At 42.3% G+C, this 7046-nt stretch overlaps 1 protein-coding gene across 6 annotated transcripts in view; it reads right to left on the bottom strand.

The window, feature by feature from the left end:
• SHISAL2A (shisa like 2A) overlaps positions 1-7046 on the bottom strand; it is a 59423-nt gene that overhangs the window by 1755 nt on the left and 50622 nt on the right. The window lies entirely within an intron of this gene.

Raw genomic sequence — 7046 nt, 5'->3', positions numbered from 1 at the left:
CTGGAAAAAAAAAAATAGCGGTGACAAAAGCAAGATTAATTTTTCTGTTAACAGAGTTAATGTTTTATGGCAGTTCAAGAAATTAAAGCTCTTTTAGAGGAACACACTTGGCCCGATTCTTTGCAAGGTAGCATTCTGGGCATTTGCTTCACTTGGGAAAGGTAAGTAAATGCTACCTCTGCGGAGTGTAACAGTCTAGTAATAAAACAGTTTGGAAGCCGTGTGTACAGAGTAAGCAATTACAGGTGGCTCAAGGCATTGGAGAATTGGGTGACATTTTAAGCCCTGATTTTTTTTTATTTTTTTTTTGAGTTTGTAATGCTCACTGCCTCCGAGTGGCTTGTTCAGATCCTCAGTTCCAAACGAACCTGCCACACAACAGCGGGCTTTATTCCACCAGGACTAATGACTGTCAGTGATCCCCCCGGGGAACTTCCAGTCAACACAGCAAACAGGCACCCGGGAACATCCTCAATAACAGTGACACACATTGCAGATAATTCAAGCCACATATAAAGTGCATGTTGCGGGGACTTTTTTTCATAGCACTTGAGAACTCAGAGACTCGCAGAGTTTAAATATTATAAAATGAAGTATTTTCATAAAAACTGTCAGTACTGATAAGTTTATGAAGTATCATCCAATTTTGTACCAGCGGTTGAAAAGGCAAACCCAAATTAAGGCAAGGTCTTCTGTTACACTAAAACACCATCAAAAACAGCTTAAAGTGTTTTCAGACTGTCTCCGAACAGTTTGCTGCCTGTTCTGGACACACCTACATCTTTTTACCCAGATACCGGTGATGCTGGAACAGATGCATTAGATGGGTAAGGCCATCTCCTATTTGACTATTTTCCCTACAAAGTGACAAAGCATCAAAAAAATGAAGATCAGCCAGTCTTATTTCAGTATATTATAAATTATATGTGGTTAATGCAGTCTATAGCGGAGACTACAGACCCTCCTAGTAGCAGTCTATTCTCAACCTAGAGATTATGTTCAGGAGACATAATCAAAATCTGTTAAGAGGTGAAAATTGTACTGCAAATCTTGGCTTATAACCATCTTGCCCTGATATTATGAAGGTATTACCAAAAGGCCGGTATCTTCCTGCTCTTTCTTTTTACCTGGTGTTACAAAGGCTAAATTTTATGTCCTCTTGGGAAGAAAATTGTTCCTCCAAACCCTCCGAGGTCATAAAAAGTGATAGGTATGTGCTCATAATAGCCTACTTGGAAATATGGGAGACCTGTTGATCTCTTCAGGATCAGTGGATTGTCTAAGAAATAAAGGAATTTATCTCAGCTTCACAGCTCCTGAATCACTCTCCGCTTTCTCTTTCATTTGTTTGTATTGATCTAAGCATACAGCTGACCTGCTTTAAGAAAGTAGCAGTACACTTCAGAAGGAATGGTGGCCAACTCTTAAGTAATTAATTAGACTTATGAATACATGGCTTTAAATGACGCATTCACTGCAGGATGCTTCCTGCAGCTGTGAGAAGGTCGCCAGTGGAGTGCTGGCTTTGTACCGAGATGTAAAATCACTGGCGCCACATCATGTTGTGTTGTTAAGTGTCGTTTGGATTAATTCTGGACAAAAGATGCTGTCGGGTAAAGAAGCCGCATGACATTGTAGAAACAGAAAAACAGACTTGTTCTGGTGGTTCTGTTTCAGTGTTATATTGTAATAAAAGCAGTTTTGCAGCTTGCTTACCTTTTATTCAGCTGTCAGTAACAACTCCTCTCTGCAACGTATGTGTGAAGGTAGTTCTTATAGGTGTACTCAACCCACCCAGATGGATGGTCTGGGAGACTGTGTGTGTGTAATCACCACACCAAGAAAGCAAAATAATACTGTGTTCCTTCTTACAGTACAAACTTCTTAGTCAGTATGGAAAGAAATTCACTCTGTTGGCAATTTTTCACTTCATCATGGGAGAGAGAACAACCCTCCCAGGTAGCTTTTCTCCTCCTTTGGAAGATGGAGAAGGAAGAATTCCTCCTTCCCTTGCACTTCCCAGCATCTCATCCACTAGACGTCAGGCTGAGACAGTTCTGCTCAGGGCTGGGCCATTTTTGGGGGTGAAGCAAGAAGGCAGAGGGAGGAAAAGGAGCCATGGCACAGCGAGAAACCAAATAGAAAATAAGCAATATATCCAGTTGTATTATTGCAGTAATTTGTTCTGGGGTAACACCCAAGGATTCAATTCAGGTCCTGATATTAGGCCATTCGCGTGCACCCATAACGACACGCCCAAGCCAGACACCCCCAATCTAAGATTCAGGTTTGTACAAAGTCCCTAGTACATACTTCAGTATCAAGCACTACTGTCCTGCTCTGATTTTCCAGATGCTGTAGCAACAACATGGCCCAGAATCCTCACAAAACAGATTTCTCCAAGACTCTTAAGACTTCAGCGATCAATTCTGTGCCAAATTTTCAACGTCTAATTTTGTATGCCATATCTGCAGCCTCCCAGTTCTTTCATTTTTCAGTATATGTACTTGAAGCAAACACAATAACCACTAATTACGCTAATTTCAGGCTATATCACATATTTCTAATTTGTTGTTAGTGCCTCCACTCTAATACTAGTTACAATTAACAATGGTACACTTGTTACAAATATGGTGTTTTATACTTCTTACATACACACTTTGTTTTACAGTCTTGTTTGAAATATGGTAATATGGTTTTGTAATATAGCCTTATTTGTAATCCTTTTTTCCCCTAGATCAACTAGTAAGAAATCTGTGTGATATGGAATTATAAAGTTAAGGCCACTTTGGAGCGGTGATTTCAGATGGGGATTTGTGAACAGCATAATCGTAATGCACACACACACTCCAATTCATGAGTACAGTAGGAGTTCTCTAGAAGATCTCATTCTGCCTATGCAAAACTGGAATACGGTGCTTTGAACATACCCTGGAGAGTTTTTCTTAGCAACTGAGAAGCTTCTGGTAAAATAGAAGAAAGAAAGAAGATGAGACCCGTCATGTTTATACAGCAGTTGTCACTCACGGCATTCTAGCGCCCTTCACCCCGTGAATCACCAGAAAAAGAGCGTTGCTTTTCAGCTCATAGAGCCATTACATACGGAGTTGGGTAAGAAAGCCATTGAAGAAAAATGTTAATTTACTCGCCATGATGTAATTTCGTAACTTGAAGACGAGGCTAACCTGAATTTATGTTAGAAGTTCCTTATTCTGTCAATCCTCGTTTGATGCTTAATGGCCTGGTCTGAGCATTTCATTGTCTCACAAAAGACACTGAAAAGAAGTGATCTGGTTTCCTTCCAGCTCTCCTGTGCCTGGAAGCCCGCCATGTTCCTATAGAGCTTCCTGCCCAGGAAACTCTCATTGCTTTGCAACAACCTTTCCTGCAAACTCCTGAGAGGGAAACCTGCGTTATCTCTACAGTACAGGAAAGGAGGATGAGGCACTGACGGCTAGTGACTTATTTCAGGTCACACGATGTCAGTAAGGGCGCAAACTGATTACTCTCCAAACAATGTTTATCATGGCAAGGACTTGTCAATTCTTTACAAGCCAAGAAACGCGACGACGGGAAACTGGCCTTTGAATGTTATTCTGATAATATTTGTGGAGTGTTATTCCAGAAAGATGCAATAGCCACCTCATCACAAGTGTTGTTAATAACTGCTGAAGAGAAAACAAGAAGCTGTGACACTGTCAAGACTGCAAGAAGTCTTGCTGTGTTACCTTCAGGGGAGTTATTCTGTGTGCCGCTTTAAGTGGAATGTTTTCTCTACGGCATTGTTTGGCTTATTTGTCCTGCAGTTGGTACAATGAAATATGTAATATCTTATTTGTCAGGTAGGCTGAGACAGAGCGACATTGGCTGTCACAGGGACCCAAACCTGCCTCAGACGGGCAGCTCACACACCATGGTATTTATGATGGACAGACACTGGCCCTCAGAGAGATTATGTATAAATTGAGGTAAAAAAGCTTTAGATCTTTTTGAAACTCCAAGCTTATTCTAAATTCTGCTGGGTTTTGTGAGTTTTACACGTTCCTCAGAACCCAGGGGCTGATACCGGAGGATGCCAGGCACTGACATAGTTACAGAAGCCACAGAACGTGTGAACTAATTCAATACAAGGGATGGTTTCTTGAGGAGCAGCACAAAGGTTTTGTTATAGCAAACAGTAAAAACTTCCCACACGATTTAACAGTTAGCCAAAATGTCTCTGCAGTGTACTTGGCTTTGTAATTTCTGTTTTCTGTGTATTACAGCATGAAACTGTGATAAGTGTGATGTTTGCCGACTGTTCTGTTTATTGCTCCCACAACGGGCTGTGGACATTTCCAGATCACGCTGTCACACCATAGTGACAGTGCTGATCCATTGATGGTTTAAACTGCAACACAAGTTAAAAGCTACTTAATATAGTCCTACAAATGGTAGGAGCTAGGTTATCCCTACGGATCAATTGTAATTCTCTATGAACTTTCTTATCTAACGCCATCCTTATATGTTTGTTAAACTAAAGCCTATGGTCAGAATGTATTTTCTTATGCAGTACCTGTATGCGTCCCTGGGGATCTCTAGGTAAGAATGTAAAGCATCCTTTCAAACGCAGGATGACTTTGCCTTAGATACTGTACAGTTACAATCTGCCACCTAAGGCTATATTTATACCACAGCAGAATCCTGCGAACATTTTATATATACTATTTTCCCCATTATAATCTTTGGGGAACAATTTCAAGCAAGGCTGTTGATCTATGATTTGAATAAATAAATAACCTCCGCTTGATTTCAATTAATATTTTCCCTCAGCATGTTTTAGTACCGAGCCAGAATACTTGCTGTCATCCCACAAACGGGTAAGTTGCAACAATCTGTGAGAACTTTCAAGCCAAACTATGGACAAGTTTTATGACTTAGAAGCAGCAGCGGAAACGTGGCCCTCTGGGGAGCCAAAGGTGAGGTCCTTTGCCAGCGTGCGATGCCAGCGTCCTGCACACAGCCTGGGGAAGCGGCACACAGAGGCAAGGGGAGACGCCTGCTGCTCAGGAGCCTACGGCTAACACTGCTGAAGAGCAGCAAGCCTGAGGCTGCTCACGCTTCGCTTAGTGCTCTTGAAAGGCATTAACGTTGCCTGGGGACATCCATAAGGTGGCAGAAAGAAAGTTAGTAACATCTTTTGATGTTTAAATATGAAAGAACAAAAGTTTTTTGATTCGGTTCCTGTTCGCTAGGCTGAATCAGAAATATTGTGAGACTGGGAAGCAAGATATAACCTTGAAAACTAATTGCATTGAACCTTAATACTGGAAAATTTTCTTTCAGAAAGGTCCTTGTGCAATCTGGGGTATGGGATATTTCTTCTCTGCTTTTGTCATGACACTGCAAATTGATCAGATGAACGTGTGGAGAGGAATTGATTGAGTACTCTGTGCTTGGAGGCTCAAACTAAGAAGTGACAAACATAAATGCTGTTTCTTGCTAGAAATTGCTGTGTGCAATGCTGCTCAGCCTATGAATATGGTTAAAACCAAAGGGACTCTGCGCACTTTCTGCTGCAACGTGAAGCATCAGCTTCCCTCAGCTGGGACCTGGGAGGTTGTTTTAAAGGACTTGCTGGAGCGTAACTTATCTTGGCCCAAACACTCCATGAAGATAGCAGAGCTGTTCAAGAAAAAGCAGGATCAAAACACTAGAGAGTCTGAAAAGCAGGGTGGCTTCACAGCAAAAATGAGACAGAATAAATTGCGTAGCAGAGGAATTATTTCTAGCTAGAATTTACCTGTCCTTATACAAAATGAGCTCAACTGATTAATTAATTCAAAGCAAATTCTATTTTTTCTCATTGCTCAATCAGTAAAAGAAAAAGGCAAGTAGTTCAATTTGGCCCTTGAAGCATCTCCTGATTGCAGGAAAGCAGCACATCAAGCTGCTTTCTTCCCTGATGTCTCCAGAGTGCGGCAAGAACTACTGTAACACTTTGTGTAACAGAAAGCTTGCTAGGGCGCCTTATAGATGCTGGACTACCTTGATTAGCTCTGGAATTAAGCAGATGATGACTTCCAGAGCTTGGTCCCATGTGTGTGTGTTCCTAAAGGAAATCATCGCAATCCAAAGCCTATTTTGCTAATTTAACAAAGGAACCAGATCCAGATCATGGCACATTCAGATCAGGTCTGATCCCAAATCAGATCAAATTAGCTCTCAGGTATCTGCAAAGTGTCTGGACAACCTGAAACAGAAAAACAAGTTCAAGATCTCCTCTCTTAATTCCTCTACAATCCATAGGGGTTGAAACTCCCAGCAGCGATACGCCCCTACGGCACCAACACATGGCTGTTAATGTGCCTTTATCAAATAAGGGCCTGCACAGAGTTTAAACCCCTGTGGGGCAGAGGAGGTGAGGGCTGGGGCAGAAAGGTGGTCTTGCCTCACAGGCTTCTTCACTTTCTATCTGTAGCCAGGGCTGAACCAGCGGGTTGGTGCGCGCACACACACACAGAGGTCTGATTTTTGGAAACTGAGCAAGTTTTTTAGTTCAGGCCCAGCTATGCATTTATTCAATGGGATTGCAATAGCTGTTTGAAGCATTCCCAGAACTCATTAATGGCTGCAGAGTGCCCCAGCACTTTAGATTGCAGGTGGTCTAAGCGCTCGGAATGGATAAAAGATTAGAGCGCTTAGACATCTATATTTAAAAAAAATCCCAACCTAACCCCGCAACAAAACCCAGATGTTCTCATGATCTGATGAGCCTTTTGTGTGCTGTCCTCTCCGCATGCTGTTCGGCTTTGTTCTTCTTATTTTCCTGTGGGAGGACTGTTCCCTTGGCTACCAGCGCTGGCCTCTAATGGTTGGCATTTGGGCACTCAGAGCTAACAGGATGAAAACACCGTTTTTCTTTCGTTCCTGCAGGGGCGCAGGGAACACAACTGGACAGGCTTCTGGTAGGCAACAGCTCCAGGTGAAACCACTGCATCGTGATTTTGCCCCGCTGCACCCTTCCCTTCCGGCTGCTGCTCCAGTAGATCTCTGTATTTCTGCTG

This window comes from Larus michahellis, chromosome 8, assembly GCF_964199755.1.
Source record: "Larus michahellis chromosome 8, bLarMic1.1, whole genome shotgun sequence".
NCBI lineage: Eukaryota > Metazoa > Chordata > Aves > Charadriiformes > Laridae > Larus > Larus michahellis.
This window is presented reverse-complemented; position numbering and strand designations above follow the sequence as displayed.